Here is a 19012-nt window from a genome sequence, read left to right as displayed (position 1 = left end):
CACCATCTAACCCTTATCAGGGCCATTGATTCCACTTGACAGTCTGATCTGAATCACTTTCTTTCAAATTGTCTTAGGAAGATTCTGAAGATCACCTGGCAAGATAAGGTACCAGACAATGAGATCCTGTCTTGAGCTAATCTTCCAAGTATTCAAAATCTATTACCAAGAGCTTAACTCCCATGGGCTGGCCATGTTGTTCAAATGCCAAATGTACATTTTCCTCAAAGACTATTTTACAGAGAATTCACACATGGCAGGTGTTCACATGGTGGTCAGAATAAATGATACAAGGACTAGGTCTCTCTGAAGAACTTTGGAATTGATTGCTTGACACATGAGACACTCGCAAAGGTCTACTTAGTCTGGCATGCTTGCATCAAAGAAGGTGATGTGTTCTATGACAAGGCAGAATTGCAGTAGCTCAAAGAAACATGAGATACTTGAATATAGAGACACGCCCATTCTAAATGTTCAAATGGGCTATTTGTGTCAGATGGATGGTAGAGCCTTTTGAGCTCATATTATTCTGATCAGTCATAGTTGGCCACATTGTACCTTGACTCCACCATAGTGATGCCATTTTGGTCCTCTTTGAGAATGAAGGACAACAACTAACCAACCAATAGGGGTCATCAATTCATCTTGAAGGTGATCCTGTGATAGGTAATGCAAAGACCACTGAAAAAGGAATGAAGAAACCTAAATTCTAAATGAGGTTCTGCTACTAACTTGCTTTGTGATTATAAACAAGTAATTTCTTCTTGGGGTCTCAGTTTAGCCATAATAAAACAGGGATACTCTTCCATTTGCCTATTTCACAGGATTGTTGACAGGCTAAGTGAGATCTTGGTGAATGTATTTTGGAAAGGATAAAGCCCTATTTTGTATAATGAGCATTTTCTTGGGAGTAAATGTACATGGGACATCTTTGACTACTTGACCCAAAACAGAACTGTCCATAATTCATTTAATTCCATATTTAGTTTCCCTCCTTCAGACAGAGGGTCTGTCTCTTCTTCATCACAGAGTCTGCCTCTGGGCCCTTGGTCAATGCAGACCCAAGTTGAGCAAGGTCTGACTAACTCTGGCAATAGGTGTTAACCCCTGGAAAATGATTTTAATAACCAATAGGTATTTATAATTAATGTGCAATAGCTCAATTACATGCATCTCTTTAAATTTAATAGGCCCAGTTAAGGTAAGATCATTAAGTACCCAATTGAATGTTAAACACATATATTTGAGGTTTAACAACTGTGCAGCAGATGCGGGATGGATTACAGGATTGTTAAAGGGCATTAAGAAAGTTGTTAATATTGCGGGGGTATTTAATTAGCGTTTTAAACAGTCTCTATACTTTGAAATGTGCCCAAAATGCCATGCGAAGCCTGTGAGTGGAGCAGAAGCCTAATTGACAGTGTTACTGTTTAAACTGAACCACGCTAGAAGAGAACCCAACAAAACAGCCCTCTAATTAGCATGAGAAGTGACAACAACAACAAAAAACCCACCGAGTGTCTCCGATGACAGGTGCAGCAAATAATAAGGCTGATGAAAGAGTTTGCAATTAAAGAGTCTGCTATCAAGATGAATGGGGTATCACCTTACATTCATGTAACGTGGGTTATCTAGGCGGGGCAGTGGATGGAGTGTCCAGCCTGGAATCAGGATGACTCATCTTTCTGAGTGCAAATCTGGCCTCCAACACTTACTAGCTGCATGACCCTGGGAAAGTCACTGCACCTTGTTTGCCTTGGTTTCTTCATTTGTAATATGAGGTGGAGAATGAAATGGGAAACCAGTCTAGTATCTTTGCCAAGAAAACCCAAAATGGAGCCATGGAGAGTTAGAGCAGACAGAAATGACTGAACAACAACAACAAACGTCTATTGGAGAGAAGGCCTTGGCTTGAGTCTTTCCTCATTCTGTTTCCTCTGATTTCCTCATTAAGCTTCTGGATTGCTCTTCGCTCCATTCCAATGACAACTTGACTCTCCTTAGGTCTTATCTTTCCCCTTCCTGGTAGTTCTTTTTTAATGTCTACCCTAATTTTGCTTTTCTGTTTCTTCTTTCCTCCCTCCTTCTCATTCTGTTTCTAGCATTTATTTTTTTTAAATTTTGTTATTCCTTAATATATAATTTACTTATTTTTAGTTTTTAACATTCACTTCCACAAGAATTTGAATTCAAAATTTTCTCCCCATCTCTCTCTATCCCCACCCCAGGACAGCGTGCATCCCATCCATCCCTTCCTTCAGTCTGTCCTCCCTTCTATTACCCACACTTCTTCCATCCCCCTTCCCCTCTATTTTCCTGTAGGGCAGAATAGATTTTTGTACTCCATTGCCTATAGCTTGATTTCCAGTTGCAGGCTAAAACAATTTTTAACATTCATTTTTGAAGTGTTGAGTTCCATATTCTTACCCTCCCTCCCCACCCATCCTCATTGAGAAAACAAGCAATTCAGTATGGGTCATACATGTGTAACAATGCAAAGCACTTCCATAATAGTTATATTGCAAAGGACTAACCATATTTCCTTCTGTCCTATTCTGCCCTTCATTTATTCCATTCTCTCCCTTGACTTGTCCTCCCACAATAATGTTTGCTTCTGATTATCCCTTCCCCAAATTTGTTGTCCTTTCTATTATCTTCCCTCTCCTATCCCCTTCCCCCTTACCTTTCTGTAGGGTAAAATAGATTTCCATATCCAATTGAGTGTGAATTATTCCCTCCTTAAACCAAATCCCATGGGAGTAAGGTCCTATTATTTCCTTTCATCTCCCTCTCTCTTCCCCTCCAGTGGAAAAGCTGTTTCTTCCCTCTTTTATGTGAGGTGATTTGCTACATCCTATCTCTCCCTTTCTCTTACTCCTAGTACATTCCATTCAATGGTAAATTTTACTTTTTTAAGGTATTCTCCCTTCATATTCAGCTCACCCTGTGCTCGCTTTCTCTCTCTCTCTCTCTCTCTCTCTCTCTCCCCATATATATATATATATATATATATATATATATATATATATATATATATATATATATATATATATATGTGTGTGTGTGTGTGTGTATGTACACATACACACATATACCCATGTACATACCTACATATATATAATATACACATACATACATACATACTCATACTCACCTACATACTTACACACATACGTACATACACATATATTCCCTCTGACTACCCTAATACTGGAAAAGGTCTAATGAGTTAAAAATAACTTCTTTCCTTGTAGGAATGTAAATAGTTCAACTTTAATTAGTTCCTTTAGGTTTCTCTTTCCTGTTTACCTTTTCATATTTCTCTTTATTCTTGTATTTGAGAGTCAAATTTTCCATTCAGCTCTGGTCTTTTCAACAAGAGTGCTTGGAAGTCCTCTATTTTACTGAAATTCCATTTTTCCCCTGAAGTGTTATACTCACTTTTGTTGGGTAGGTGATTCTTGGTTTTAATCCTAGTTCCTTTACCTTCTGGAATATCGTATAACAAGCCCTTCAATCCCTTAGTGTAGAAGCTGCTAAATCCTGTGTTGTCCTGACTGTATTTCCACAATACTTGAATTGTTTCTTTCTGGCTGCCAGCAATATTTTCTCCTTGACCTGGAAACTGGAATTTGGCTACAATATTCTTAGGAGTTTTCCTTTTGAGATCTCTTTCAGGAGGTGATCAGTGAATTCTTTCTATTTCTATTTTACCTTCTAGCTCTAGAATATCAGGGCAGTTTTCTGTGACAATTTCTTGGAAGATGATGTTTAGGCTCTTTGTTTCATCATGGTTTTCAGGTAGACTAATAATTTTTAAATTATCCCTCCTGGATCCATTTTCCAGGTCAGTTGATTTGCCAATGAGATATTTCACATTGTCTTCTATTTTTTCATTCTTTTGTTTTTTGTAATTTCTTGGTTTCTCATAAAGTCATTAACTTTCATCTGCTCCATTCTAATTTTTAAAGAACTATTTTCTTTAGTAAGCTATTGAACCTCCTTTTCCATTTGGCCCATTCTGCTTTTGAAAGTCTTTTTCTCCTCATTAACTTTTCAAACCTCTTTGCCATTTGGGTTAGTCTATTTTTAAAGGTTCTCCTTTCTTCAGTATTTTTTTTGAGTCTCTTTTAGCAAGCTGTTGACTCGCTTTTCATGATTGTCTTGCATCGCTCTCATTTTTCTTCCCAATTTTTCCTCCACCTCTCTTACATGATTTTGAAAATCCTTTTTGAGCTCTTCCATGGTTTGAGACCATTGCATATTTTTTGGAGGTTTTGGATGTAGAAGCCTTGACTTTGATATCTTCCTCTGATGGTATGCTTTCTTCTTCCTCCTCTGAAAGGATGGAAGAAAATACCTGTTCACCAAGAAAGTAACCTTCTGTAGTCTTATGTTTCCCCTTTTAGAGGGATTTTCCCAACCAGTTACTTGACTTTTGAGTCCTTTGTCAAGGGGAGGGTATACTCTAGGGAAATATAAGTTCTCATTTCCTCTAAGGTGGCACAATCAAGGGAGAGGACTTTGCTCCTCTCCTGGCCTGCACTCTGGTCTGTGAGCAATAACAAGCACTCTTTTCTGCCCAGTGCTTCTCTTCACTGCAGGACCACCACTTAGGACTGAGAACAAGATCTGTTACTTGATTCCCCCAGGATCTTTAGGCCGAGGTCTCTAAAAGTGAATGTTGCTGCCACAGTGGCTGCCGCTGCCCTGGGGCCAGGGCCAGATGACACTCCCCTCTTACCCAGGTGAAAGGGCTTTCTTACAGACCTTTGAAGCCATCTTTGATATTTGTGGGTTGAGAAATCTGGGAACTGCAACTGCTACCGTGATTACACACCCTGAAATCTGCTCCAGTCCTGTCCTTACCATGTGGGTAAAGCTGGGCTGCAACTCCCTCTGAGCCTGGCATGATAGACCTTTTCTGTTGGCCTCCCAGGCTGTCTTGGGTTGGAAATCTCCTTCATTCTGTTGCTTTGTGGTTTCTGCTGCTCTAGAATTTGTTTAGAGTCCTTTTTTACAGGTATTCTATGGGCTATGGGGGTAGAGCCAGAGCAGGTCCATCTTTCTACTCCACCATCTTGGCTCCTTCCCCCTCTCATTTGCTTTTTAAAATTTTCATTTGCTTAGGAGGGTCTAAGCTATACAACTCCAGTGCACAGGGACTCCTCAGGGTACTCCATGCTTCTGGGAAAGTGATGTCTCTATCACTAGGGAGACCACTGGACTGATGGAGAATATAGACTCAGCAATAAGGCATAAGAGTCCCAAGTCCCAAGTCTCATTCTACTACAATACACTCTTTTAAAATGAATTTTATATTATTTTGCTGGATATTTGGGTCAATTTTTAAAAGACCTGATTTTTGTCAGTTTTTTGTAACAGCAGTTTATTTTGAAATTTATCCTTCCCTACTGACCCACCTTTATAACAAAACTTGGAAAAGAGGGACTATCTACTTCCAGAAAGAAAACGGACTAATTCTGAGCAGATTGATTCATGCTTTTTCTAAATTTTCATTGTTTTTCCACGTGTGCGTGTATGCACGCATTGTGCACATGGTTGTATTTTTTTTGTAACATGGCTAATGTGGAAATATGTTTTGCATGACTTCATACATATAATCAGTATCATGTTGCTTGACTTTCCAAGGATGGAGGAGAGGTGGGAGGGAGGGAGAGAATTTAGAATTCAAATTTTTTTAAAAAATGAATGTTGAAATATTTTTTATAAGTAATTGGGACATATTTAATGAAAAAAATACATAAAACAGAAGGAGAAAAGCAGTTAAACAAAAGCAATTTGCCTATTAAACATTTCTGATAGTATGTAACTTAATCTATACCAATAGTCTCCTGGGTCTGCAGTGAAGGGAAGAAAGTTCATTTTCTTAACTCTTTTCCAAGGCAAAGTTTGTTTATTTATATTTATTTATATTACTTATTCAACTCAATTCTAGTTTTTTGTTCTTTCCATTTAAATTTTTGTAATATTGTTACTATTATGTGAAATAGGTAGAGATCTCAGTGGCTAGAGTGCCGGACCTCGAATCAGGAAGTCCTGAATTAAAATCTGACCTCAGATACTTGCTAACTCTGTGTTCCTGGGCAAGACACTTTGATACAGTGGAGGAAGAAATGGCAAACCACTCCAGTCTCTCTGCTAAGAAAAGTATGGTCCATGGGGTCATAAAGAGTTGGACATGACTGAAAGACAATAAATCATTTTGTATATTATTCCCTGAATCTTCTTACTTTATGAGTTTGTAAGGCAACTAGGTGGTGCAGTGGATAGAGTACCAGTGTAGGAGTCATGAGGACATGAGTTCAAATCTCACCTCAGACACTTGACACTCACTAGCTGTGTGACCTTGGGCAAGTCACTTAATCCCAACTGCCTCATTTCCAGTCATCCTGATAAATATCTGGTCACTGGATTCAGGTTGTTGTAGAGGAGAAGTGAGGCTGGTGACCTGCACAGCCTTCCCTCACTCAAACCAAAGTCAAGTACAAATCATGTCATCATTTGTCTAATGACATGATCTTTGGCAACAAAGGACAAACACACAAATCAGTTCATATCTTCTGAATTCATCATATCTATCATTTCTTACAGCACAGTACCATTCTATTACATTTAAGTTCTATAATTTGTTTAGTTATTTCTCTATAGATGGGCACCCACTTTTGATGGACCTGTTATTGCTACCACGCACAAAAAAATGCTACTATGAATATTCTGTATATAAAGTAACTTTTTCAGAGTAACCCTAGAAATGAGTGGTAAGTGGAGTAGAACGATGCTGAGAGAGTGAGGCAGAACATATCTTCTGTATTTTAAAATTGATCAATTTAATCAATTAATCTATTTTAATTAAAATATTTCTTTTCCCTTTTTGACTCTTCTCTTTCCTTACCCAGTTAAGCAAGTATTTAGTTCAAAAGCTTCAAAAAATAGGTCTAATTCTATGACTCAAGTACACCACCTCTTTCCTAAAAGGTGGGAAACATGATTTCTCTATAGTTCTTACAAGTCACAATTGATCATTACAATTGATAGAAGTTCTAAATCTTTCAAAGTTATTTCCTCTTTCATCATTGTGTAAGTTGTAATAAGGCTCATCAATGTATAAGCTGTCTTCCTATTTATGCTTCCTTCACTCTGTCTCAGCTCACACAAGCTTCCCTAAGTTTCTATGATTGTCATTTTTGTCATGCCTTATGGAACAATAATATTCTATTACCTTTATAGCAAGGGATGTGTGTGGCTCCCAGAAAGGCAAGAGTAGATATCTCTATCTTCTTTCATCCTTCTCCAAGAGAGAATTTGGTTGCTTTCAGGAGAGGAAGCAGGAGGATGTGGCCAGAAGCTGGACATTCCGATCTCTTCAAAAAGAGGAGGTACTAGGCTAGAATTATATCTATCTCCTCCCTTTAAGATTACTAGTTTAGGAGATGTAATTTTTAGGTTCAAGCTGTAGCTCCTCATTGCAGTTCAGTAATGAGAAAACTATATTCAAGGTTTGACTTCCTTCCTACCAAATGCCAGTTCTACAATAAACACACATAGCAAATATCATATAAACCTATTTACTCAAGTTGATAGCAAAACAAAAATCAGAGAAAAAAATGTGTATGAGAACATATAACAGACAATACACATTGAATGAGCTCTCTCTTTGGGGGCAAAATAGCTCAGTACAACCAAGAGTGAGAATCCCAGCTCTCAGCCAAAGAAAAAATTCTATGAAGTCTTTAGCTGGGTAAATTAGGGACAAAGATATGATAGAGATGGCCAACTCTTCTCACATTGGCTTCTCCCCATAGTTATTCTCTCTTCAAATTAGAATGGCCATCTTCCTTTTTGCAACAAGAAATCAAATAAGTCAACAATCTCTAAATTTTTATAAAGAATTTTTTATTAATTAGTTTATTTTTAATGTTTAACATTCACTTCCACAAGATTTTGAGTACCAAATTTTCTCCCCATTTCTCCCCTCCACCCACCCCAAGACAGTGTGCATTCCAATTACCCCTTCCCCCAATCTTCCCTTCCTTCTATTACATCCCTCATTTCCTTTATCCTCATCCCCTCTAGTTTCTTTTAGGGAAACGTAGACTTCTATGCTCCTTTGCCTATATGTCCTATTTCCCAGTTGCATGTAAAAACAATTTTTAACATTCATTTTTAAAATGTTGAATTCCAGCTTCTCTCCTCTCCTGCCTCCCCAACCATCCCCACTGAGAAGGTAAGCAATTCAGTAGAGGTTATACATGTGTAGTCATGCAAAACACTTCCACAAAAGTCATGTTGTGAAAGACTAACTACATTTCTTTCCATCCTCTCCTGCATTCCATTTATTCTATTCTTTCTTTTGACTCTGTCCCTCCTCAGAAGTGTTTCTTTCTAATTACCCCATGATCCCATTTACCCTTCCTTCCATCATTCCTTCACTTTTCTCCCCTCCTTTCCTGTAGTGTAAGATAGATTTTCATATGAAATTGAGTGTGCATGTTATTCCCTCCTTAAGCCAAATCTGATGGGAATATGGTTCACTTTTTCTCTCTCACCTCCCCCCCTTCCCTTTTATTGAAAAAGCTTTTTCTTTCCTCTTTTATGTGAGAGATAATTTACCCCATTCTATTTTTGCCTTTCTCCTTTTCCCAATATATTCTTCTTTCACCCCTTAATTTTATTTTTTTAGATATCACTCTTTCATATTCAACTCACCTTGTGCCCTCTGTCTAAATGTATATGATCCCTCCAACTACCATAGTACTGAGAAAAGCCTCAAGAGTTACAAATATGGTCTTTCTATGTAGAATTGTAAACAGTTTAACTTTAGTAAGTCCCTTATGATTTCTCTTTCCTGTTTACTTTTTCATGCTTTTCTTGATTTTTGTGTTTGGAAGTCAAATTTTCGACTCAGCTCTGGACTTTTCATCAAGAATGCTTGAAATTCCTCTATTTCAATGACCATTTTCCCCAGAAGGATTATACTCAGTTTTTCTGGGTAGATGATTCTTGGTTTTAATCCTAGCTCTTTTGACTTCTGGAATATCATATAACAAGCCATCTGATCCCTTAATGTAGAAGCTGCTAGGTCTAATGTAGAAGCTAATTATTGCCATATTTTCTCCTTAACCTGGGAGCTTTGGAATTTGGCTACAATATCCCTAGGAATTTTCCTTTTGGGTTATCTTTCAAGAAGCAATTAGTGAATTCTTTCAATATCTATTTTACCCTCTAGTTCTACAATATCAGGGTGGTTTTCCTTGATAATTTCTTGAAAGATGATGTCTAGGTTCTTTCTGTGATCATGACTTTTGCGTAGTGCAATAATTTTGAAATTGTCTCTCCTGGATCTATTTTCCAGGTGTGTTGTTTTTCCATTGATGAATTTCACATTGTCAGTTTTTTATTCCTTTGGTTTTGATTTATAATTTCTTGATTTTTCATAAAGTCATTAGCTTCCATCTGCTCCATTCTAAACTTTAAGGAATTATTTTCTTCAGTGAGCTTTTGGACCTCCTTTTCCATCTGACCAATTCTGCTTTTTAAGGCATTCTTCTCCTCATTGGCTTTTTGGGATCTCTTTTGCCATTTGGGTTAGTCTATTCTTTAAGGTCTTATTTTCTTCATCATTTTTTGAGTCCCCTTTAGCAAGCAGTTCACTCATTTTTCATGACTTTCTTGCATCATTCTTATTTCTTTTCCCAATTTTTGGTCTACTTCTCTTACTGGATTTTCAAAATCCTTTTTGAGCTCTTCCATGGTCTGAGACCAATCAATATTTTTCTTGGAGGCTTTGAATGTAGCAGCTTTGACTTTGCTGCCTTCTTCTGTTTGTATATTTTGGTCTTTCTTCTCACCAAAGTAAGATTCCATAGTCTGATTCTTTTTCTGGTTTTTGCTCATTTCTCCAGCCATTTACTTGACTTAGGAGTTCTTCATCAAGATAGTTCTCTGCTTCCATTGAGGATGGAGGGCTGTACTGTCAGCTGCTAGATAGCCCCACAATCTATGAGCCTAGAGTTCCAGAAATAGCTGCTGCCTCTTTCCCTGCAGCAGCTGCTGTGGGTTCTTCCACCCCTTCCACCACCCTGGGACTGGACCACTCTACTTTCTCACACAGGTCACAAGTTTTCTCCACTGACCTTCCAATTTGTCCTTGGTCTTTCGGAGTCGTGAAGTCTGGAAACTGCCCCTGGTGCCAGTAATTTGGTCCCCTAGTCCTGCTCAGGTTCTGTCTGTGCTAGTAAGGACCAAAATGGACTGCACCCTGCTTTCAGGCTAGCATGATAGCCATTTCCTGTGAACCTTCCAGGTTGTCTTGGGCTGGTGATTTGCTTCACTCTGTCATTTTGTGGGTTCTCTAGCTCCAGAATTTATTCAGAATAATTTTTTACAGGTATGTAGCTCAATTTGGGTGGAGAGATCTAGAAAGTGCATGCTTTTACTCTGCCATCTTGTCTCAATCCCCCATTTTCGCTTCTATCCTTTCTTGATTTTGTCAGCTCTGCCCTACTCCTCAGACCATGATAGGCATTGAATAAGGAGAGAGTCCCATACAATTGTCCCCTTGAGCCAAGGATTGTGCAATTATATTCCACAATTTGTTCAGCAAATCATCAATTGGTGAATACTTTTGGTTGACAGTTCATTGTCAAAATGAATTACGCTGCATTCCTTCCCAAGGAGTTTTCTGTTGGTTTGCAGACCTCATTTCTTTTGCCCTCTATTGTTTATGATGCTATTTGCTGATTCACCATGTGTATGGCAAATAGTAGGGAAATAATAAGTGATGTTTGATTGATTTGCTAATTGATGATACTCTTATATGTTCTTTCTTTATTCCCTCTGGGGCCACATGAGGCCAGAACTTCTAAAATCCTGACTCTGAATTCATTCTATTGCATTTCTATATTTTAATTGACATAGTTCTTAACCTAGATACTTATTTTCTACTCTACCTCATTTTTTGGAATTAGGAAGTAAGCAATGTCAAATGGAAATGATGTCAATTAGTGTGAATCATTCTCTGTTCCAAATAATAAGACTTAAGTGTATCATTGACCTTTGTCAAAATGGCTTACTACTCCTAAGGTCAGATTAGTTTTTCAGTAATTCTTTGTCCTTGTTAGCACTTAGAGAGCTAACTTCCCTTGAGGACTCATATATCCCTTCTCCTGGGGTGAGTTGGATATAGTCCTTATAGGTACAACCTTCTCTAGGAGCAGATTTTCTCTTCATATGCATCTTCCTGCCCCAATCCCAGAAAAAAACCAATTATGAGATCTCTGATTCTTAACACAGACATATACATTCTCCCAGTGAAAGAGGAGAAGGGACAGTGAATAGCCCTAAAGCCCACAATCATACTCTGAAGCCTATGAGGTTCTTTATAATTACTGAGTCTAGTAGGCAAAATTATTTGGGGATCCTGGAGACACTGAGTGGAGCTCTAGGTATTTAAATTTTCCTTTAGAATTTCATTATGTTTTTAACTTTGTGCAGTGTTTCTGTCTTCTTATCTCATAAACTTGGTTCCAATGGTAATTCTCTATCTGGTGCATAACCTCTTTTGTTTTGTTTTTATGATTTGGCATTTGCAGAAGCTGGAAGAAAATCACTCCTCTTCCATCTTGCCTTTCACAGGATTCATTCACTCAGATGTTTTGAGGTGTAATTTATGAAATCAGATTCAGAACAAACCAGTGCATCTTGCTTCTTTAAGGGACCTTGACTAAGTTCCACATTAGTGAGCCTAGTCCTCCAATTGGATTTAGTCTCTTCTCTTGGGGTTATTAAGGACATGTTTCTTCTGTGCAAAGCATCCTGCTATACACCAAGAAAAAATATAAAGATACGTATGAAGAAAATGAATTCATTATTTACTTAATCTGGAATACCAAAAAGAACTAAGAAGGCAAAAGAGATAAAAGTAAGGAATTTGGGGTGTCTTAAGGATAGAGAAATCACTTCTAGTTGAAGGAACCATGGAAGACAGTTTTGAGGAAAAGTATACTTGAGTTCACAGATTCATAGATTCAGAGTTAGGAAGGAACTTAGTGGTCATCTATCTCAAGTCTTCTATTTAATAGTTAAGGAAACTAAGGTCCAGGGTAGGTAAAATAACTTACCTAGTTGAAACAGTCAGTAAGTGCTAAAGCCAAGTTTCGAATCTAGGTCCTTTGACTACAGATCCTTGTTCTTTCTCTTACATCATCCCTGAGATTGGGTTAGTTGTATATTTGTAAATGCCTGACAGGAAACTGCTGCTATATGTGCACTGTTCTGCTTCTATATTCCACCGTGTACAGCATGGGCCACTGGCCATGAACACTCCCCAGAATTTTCCTGGGATAGCCTGTCATCATCACTCACCTCAAGGTCTTTCCCCATTGTCCAGCTCTCACCCTCAATAACTTCAAGTGGCTAAAATGGCAGCAGACCATGGATATTGTACCACCAACAGAAGGAACATATATCTTTCCTGATCAAGTGAAATTTGGTGACATCAGGGAAAAACAGCATCGGCACCTCATGTCATTTAATAAAACCTAAAGTTACGAGTGTCCTGAATCATTCCCTGAGAAGTTATTTTAATGGGCAGCCCTTCCCCAGAAAGGTCTGTGAGTACAGAATAACACAAGTTAATTTTAGCAAGCACTTTTTAACCTACATTTGGGGACAAAAATACCAGGAAACCTATTATATAATTGAAGGAAAAAGAAACCCTCTGGGTGTGACAAAAAGTTGTCTGTCTTAAGTTACTACAAATGGAAAAATGATATATAGAGAAGTTTGGTATTTGAGAGGTTCAATCATCGGAAACTATTTGCTGGGAAATCCACTGAGAGTGCCTAAGCACAAAGAAACAGCTGCTACTCCAGGTAGACAGAATGCTCAGCCAGGGACTTCCAGAATATAGCTATCCTTTTCCCTTCCTCCTCCCCAGTTCTCTCTATGGGAGAAAATGCTCCTCAACAAGCTCTAAGGATCCCCAATGTTGCCTTCTCCTCAACATCATCAAAGACTCATTAACAACTTGGTACTGCAGAAGGCAGAATGTAGGTCTTATGTGGGAAGAAGAAGACATGTCCATTACTTTAAAAGAGCTTAAAATCTAGAGCAAGAATTGACAACTCATGATTAAGGCACTTCAGACTGTAAAGATACTTCAATGTTTCCTTAACTGAAGTGAATTGAATCTAAGGCCTATATTTTATGCACAAAATGACTTTAAGACCCAGGGACAAAACATCACACAAAAATGCTCAGCTTCCTTTTCATTTTTAAGAACTGGATGTTTCCTTGAATGCCAGTCTCACTAGTTGAAAAAGATCTCTCACTCTAAATAGTCTACCCTCTGGGTCTGTCCTTGTCTCTTATCACATTCGACATTGTATCACGCTGTGTGTGTGTGTGTTTGTGTGTGTGTATGTGTGTGTACATGGCTTATCCTCCTGGTAGACTGAAAAGTCCTAGAACACAGGAAATACTTCATTTATCATCTTTGTATCCCCAACACCTAGCCCTCGTGCTTTACACACATATAGTTAGGTGTTTGTTGAATTGAACTGCATAAAATTCATTTGAAGTGAATTACTGCCAGCCTTATGAAGTATGCTACACAGTCATCAGGATGGGGGTGGGGGCGTGCTGTTATCAGACCGGGCATCAGCTATTTGAACTGAAGCTGGTTTTTGACCAAATATAAAATATAAAAAGGAATATAAATATATAATATAAATATAAAAATACATATAAATATATTTATATATATAAAGGAATATAAAAAAGGAATTGGCAAAAAACATACGGTGGCTGTTATTATTATTTAGTCCATTTGTGGGACCAGCCAATTTTTTGTGATGCTTCAGGATGAGGGATAGCAAACCAGTGGTTCAGACTAACCAAAGACAATTTGTTTGGTTCAATATAAGCCTCACTATACTTGGTGGCATGAGTGAGAGGAGTCCTGCTCTTTGGGTTCTCCTAAGATCAGACATCTGACCACTTAGAAACTGATCCCTTGTTGTCTTAGCAGTTCACAACTCTGATATGGCGTGCGCTCCAAAAGCTAACTTGTCAGTAAGCCATTTGGGACTGAGAATGCATTTTACTACAGAAATAAAGTTCCCAGGATAGCCTACAGAAGACTGTTTGATCCACAATGTAGCTCAACCATAGTGTTAATAGTACAGTGGTTTTTAACCAACAGTTACAACATGGTTTCTATGCAAAAATGCATTCTGAAGTGTGACTTAGAATACTAGAAACATATTTCTTACTGACTTGGCAATGGTTTTCTATTGGGGGATGAGGAGAAGGAGGTGGGGGAAAGGAGAGAGTTTGAGAACAGAGACATGTATGAGCTTAGGTAGCAGGCATGTGCATATATAAAAGGTCGTTTGCAGAGCTCTAAGTAACAGAAGACAATAGAACAAGCATTAAGTACCTGTTATATGCCAGGCACCGCTCTAAGCACTCTACAAATATTATCTGATTGAATTCTCATAGTGAGCCTGGGAAATAGGTGCTATTATTATACCCACGTTACAATTGAGGAAATTGAGGCAGAGCTTCAGTGACTTGCCCAGGACCCTACAGTTAGTAAGTGAGATCAGGTTTTCCTGAATCTAAGTCTAGGCCTCTGTTCCCTGATCCACCTCTCTGCCTCGGGACAGGCAGCAGGGGCTTCACCTCAGGCACTGGGGTGAACATGCCTCTTCCCCCTGAGGCTAAAGTTCCTTCTTCTAAGAATGGTGATGTTCTTCCATGGTTTCAGTTGTATCTGACTCTTTGTGACCCCATTTGGGACTTTCTTGGCAAAGGTATTAGAGTGGCTTGCTGTTTCCTTTTCCAGCTCATTTTACAGATGAGGAACTGATGTAAACAGGGTAAAGTGTCATGCTTGTCTCTTAGTACTTAGCATTTCACTACAGAGGACTGTCCCTGATATAGACCTCCAGCTGGGGGACCTATACCAAGCAAGACACCCAGGATCAGAACAAGATAAACTGAAGGAAGTCAATGATGTAGGTAGCATGCACTGGCTGCTACCCCAAAGAGCTAAATCCCATAGTCCTTACAAATTCTGATTCTTCATTTTCCTTATCTTTCTACCCATGCTTTATGGAACCATCTTCTATTATTAAGAAGCTCACATTTATCCTAGAATTCTTCTTCTCTTATTCTATCCATCTACCAGTGCTCTGAAGCCTCGTTTTCTCCTAAATGTAGAAAAATAATATCTCTTGGGAGCTTCAAGTTTTGTAGCTTCCTCACTATATCCCTTTGATTTAGATAGAATTTAATATTACAAATAGAGACACTAAGTTTTAGAGCCTAGTGGAACTTCTGCCATGACCACACGGCTAACAAAGGTAAGAGTTTCAGATGAAATTGATCCCAGCTTCAGCACTTGGACTACTGTTTCAGGCTGCCTGGGACAATGTATCAGTACCTGTGGACTCAGGCTACCTGATCAAATAAAGAGGAGAACTGAAGTTCTTTATTAGGTGAAATCAGGTCAAAACAATAGCAGCTACAAACATGAGGATGGGGTGGAAACAATATTCCTTCTCACTGTGTACATTAGGATTATTTTTTTTCCTTAAAAGGTATTGTAACTGGCTCATGGGGCTAAACCTTAGCCACTAAAGGCTCAGGCTGTTGACATCACTTGTTATCTGTCTGAGTGCAAAACAGCCACAAGAAACTCCAGAAACTCTTTGATTCTTGGCTAGAAGGTCATGATGGACAATTGAGACAAGGAACATTTGCTCCACTGACTCAACTATAGTATCCTTAACTTCTTTACTTATTGAATATTCTTCTCCTGCCAAGGCTAAGTAAATCTCCTTTTAATAACTGTTGAATATCCCATGAGCAGAGGTGGAGGACCTGTTACCTTGAAGTCTCATGTGGTCCTCTAGGTCCTCAAGTGCAGCCCTTTGACTGAATTCAAACTACACAGAACAATTCCCTTTAATAAATGGATTTGTTCTGTAAAATTTGGACTCAGTCAAAAAGGCCACACCCAAGACCCTAGAAAGCCTGGAATATGAGGATCTCATTTTATTCCAACTTCACACCTAAATTGACAGGAACTGGCCTCAGTCAGGCCCAGCCTAATTACAGGAAAATATTTCCCTAAAAGTAGAGAAAAATGTAAGTTTTCCCCCCTAGTTTTTATCATTCAATTGGTCTTTGACCAATTAAATGCATTATAAAATAACTCAAGACTCCCCATCATTTTGCCATTGTAGTCCCAGCCTGAACACTTGAGGCAGTGGTTCTGGATTGGTTTTTTGTAGATGTTCTTTTTCTTTAAAAAAAAATTAAACCATTACCTGGACACACAAATGTTCTCCAGCAGAACTGCAGCACTTCCCTGAACGTCCTGAACATTATCTAAGACTGCCTGCTGGGCAATTAGCCATTTTGGTTATAAGAAAGCTCTACAAAGAGGAAAGGAAAGTGACTAGATTTTCTTTTCTTCATAAAACAAATAAATTTTCTTTAATAATATTTAGCACTTTCCAACTGCTTTAGAGCTGAGGAACTCAGATTGCTTTCTGCATTCTAATTAACTCTCCCAGTCCCTCACAGGAGTTTGTATTAGGGATCAGACTTTTTATCCTGGGCACTGATCCAGAGTCATTGCATGTGTGTGTGTGTGTGTGTGTGTGTGTGTGTGTGTGTGTGTGTATACACTAGGTGCTAAAGAGACTCTAACATAGCGAGCAATCACATATTCCCTCAGCAGGGTATAACCCTCCCAGGAAATATGCTGTGAAATGCATTCTTGCCCAAATCTAGAAAGCATCCAGAGTCCCAGAGCATAATCTGGGGTTCCTAAGGATGGAGGTGTCACTGAGAGGATGAGATCTGTCACTGAGGCTCTTCAAATATCCTTTTACATTGTGTTTGACATTTTCCCTAGACTTTGGGAAAGCAGATTTCAAAGACTTCACAGACAGTATAGGTAGTATTTGTGCCCCATGATGCTCAAAAGCAATACAAGGTTCTAAAAGGACACAATTCTGATGACAAAAAATATAAATGTTTACAATAAGGAAGACAATCAGTAGCTGTCTAAGAAGACTAATGTGCTGAGAAATCACCTACCAACTTGGAGTTTTAAAAGACAAAATAAGGAAGCAAGGGCAGGTGATAGAATGAATACAAAACTATGGTACTGTCCTCTAAGAATACTGTCAGGACTGCTATGAGTCAAGAAAGAGCAAGCCAATGCTAAGGACAACAGGCAGGGCTTTAAAAAGCAAAGCTTTGTCAGGGTCAAGAGAAGGATCATAAAAGGTATAGAGCCCCTTTTGATCACAGATGACAACGAAGGTAGAACTACTCAACTCTTATTCACACATATTTTCTTGTCCAAGGAGACTGATCTTCAGACCAGTAAGTGTAAAACAAAGATGTATAACATGGAATTCAAATCCAAAGTAAGAGATATGTGTTTTGTAAACCTTAAAGTATTAACTCCTACCAAAAGAAGCTCTGAAATACCATCTTTAGGGGGCTGGCCACAGAAATGGGAAAGCCTGCTTCTGATACACACTAGTTAAATGACCAAGGGTAAGTTAAATAATTTCTCAATGCCCATGCAACTCTAAAACACTCCAAATTAGATGTGATTTGATAGTCTGTATCTGAGGATAGTTGCTTGGGCTAAAAATATGAAACAGGAATAAAGATGGACTTCAGTTTTTCTCTGTATATGTTAGGGGAATTCTTTCTGCCTGAAGCAGAGAAATATTTTCTTGACCTGCTTTAATGATAATGCCATCCTTCCAAAGGCGAACAAATCAATAAAGAGAAACTTGATTTTGGATTTGATTATCATAAAAAAGGAAGAAAGAAAGATGAAAAATTTTTATTTGAATAGAAAAAAAGAATCTGTGGCAGGAGGTGATCCCTCTATCTTAGAACTTGTGCTGGAACAGAGGAGAGCTGGGTATATGCTCATATGCACCCTTGATTTCAGGAGATTCAATCTCAAAAAGTCCACAAAAAAAGAAAGTTAAGATGACATGGACCAATATTTTACAGAGAGAAGTCAGTTGGGAAGGATGGAAAGTTCTAAAATGTAAAATTCTGAAGAAGAAAAGAGGAAAATTTGGTGAGGAGGAAAAAGGGGAGTAGTTAAAAGAGACTATTATGGATGAACATGGGAATTAACAACTACCAGATTTCAAAAAAAGATGTACAGAAGAAAGAAGAAAAGCTCTATGGTAAAAAGTAAATACCAAAAGCATGGCCTGGTCTGTTAAGAATTGCGTTTGGAGTGTTCAAGCTCTGAATGACTTGAAACTGTCAAGGAAAGGATTAAATATTGTTGTTCAAAGGAAAATTTGGGAGGAGGGGGCTCAAAGAAGAGATAGGACTGATGTTGGGAATGGATCAATTAAAATAGCTGACAATAAAGAGAAGCTAGAGATGTTGAACATTTGCTTTGCTTCTTTTCTGCCAAGGAGAGTGATTTTTGGACTGGAAAGGACAATAAAATATAATTAATGGGAGGCTGATAAGTAAGATGAGTAGGGTCACATAAATAAAGTGCCATTCTGTCCTTGATGAGTTCAAACTAACTGGTCTCTGTGACAGACATTCTAGGATACTGAAATAACAGCAGAGGTGGTTGCTGAGTCATTGTGTCTGATCTTTGAAAGGCCATGGGCAACGAAAAAGATGTCATAAATTGGAGGAGAGAAAATACTGCCCCATTTTCGAAAAAAGAAAGCGTATATGATGTGCAAACTCTAAGTCAGAGAAATTGAAATTGATTCATCAATCAATCCTAGAAAATATTCTGCTAGTTGTCGGTGGCTATCTAGAAAAGAATATGGTGGCTATCAAGAGCCATCATGGTGTCATCAAACAGCAGTCATGCCAGAATAAACTTCAAAAAAATGTTGACAGGATTACTAAACTAGTAGTCTAAGGGCATACTACAAATATAATTTACCTGGATTTTAAAAAA

Source organism: Notamacropus eugenii, chromosome 2 (assembly GCF_028372415.1).
Source record: "Notamacropus eugenii isolate mMacEug1 chromosome 2, mMacEug1.pri_v2, whole genome shotgun sequence".
Taxonomy (NCBI): Eukaryota; Metazoa; Chordata; class Mammalia; order Diprotodontia; family Macropodidae; genus Notamacropus; species Notamacropus eugenii.
Note: the sequence above shows the minus strand (reverse complement) of the source record.